The sequence below is a fragment of the Eurypyga helias genome, unplaced genomic scaffold (assembly GCF_000690775.1).
Source record: "Eurypyga helias isolate BGI_N326 unplaced genomic scaffold, ASM69077v1 scaffold23171, whole genome shotgun sequence".
Classification (NCBI taxonomy): Eukaryota; Metazoa; Chordata; class Aves; order Eurypygiformes; family Eurypygidae; genus Eurypyga; species Eurypyga helias.
The window spans coordinates 970-2,113 of NW_010233049.1; positions in this window are offsets into that span (position 1 = coordinate 970).

Genomic DNA, 1,144 nt, shown 5'->3' on the forward strand with positions numbered 1-1,144 from the left:
ATCAAATTTTATGTCTTTTAGGCAACATACTTATCTAAAAATTAAAATCATGTTCTTGCTTCTCAAATTTACTCCTGCACTTTTGTGTGTTGAAGTTTGTGTAGCTTCAGGGCCCTTTCAGGTGTTCGTAGGAGGAGACAGGGTTGGTACAGTCATTGGAGTAGCTGAAACTCCCCCGTTCTACTCCAAATTGAATGTGCACCGGAGTCCCAGTTTCCAAACAGGACTGTTTGTGTTGGGGTTTTTTTAGGGTGATGTTTGGAGTAAGATAAACATGGAGGATAGACACATGTGCATGATTGATTCGTGTTCTAGAGCCGACAGCAAAGTATCATATAAGACCCTATCCTGTAGGAGGTAATCCATAGCTTCATGTTTATGTATTACGTAATTATGAATTACGCTTTTGCCAGCAACCCCAAATTTTGTTGAGAATTCTTTTCTTTTGCTTCCTGAAGCAATGAAATACTGTTTCATTCATTGTTACTGTGCATAATTAACCGTTAGGAGCTGATTATGAAGATACTCAGTAGTTGGCCAGTCTGCAACCCCTGAAATCTTGTTTACTTTAAGAAGCGTAAACTACTTTTAAAGATTTGGAAAAACCTATCGTCATAGTTACAAACAGTATTTTCTTATTTTAAATTCTAAACTGGAAGATATTTTACTTCAAATAACTGAGATATTCAGTACCATCAGTAATATGCAACTGCAAGAAACATCCTACTATAAATTCCACAGGGAATAAACGCAGCACTATGCATAAGCAGAATTTTAGACCCCAGTGCTTACTACTACTTAACACTTCTATATGCACTAGTTAAATCAGTATTTTTATTTAACCTTGAAATATATAAAATAGATTTTATTCAGCAACTTTTGTAGTTAGTAAAAAAATTTCCTATTGAATAAGAAAACCACTGTGTAATGCCCGAGAGATGGAGTTTGTATAGACTGTACTGTGTCATTTTACTCAGAGAAGTGTTACGGAAGTAAAAGCAAAATAAAACCAATTTTTAGGGTGGAAGAGGGAAACATAAAATGTAACGAAACTTGATTACCCTTTGTGCTGTGTGCTTTGTCATGTTAATAACTCCACTAACATTGCTTTCACTTAATTTAATGCTGGTTGCCTTTAACATTT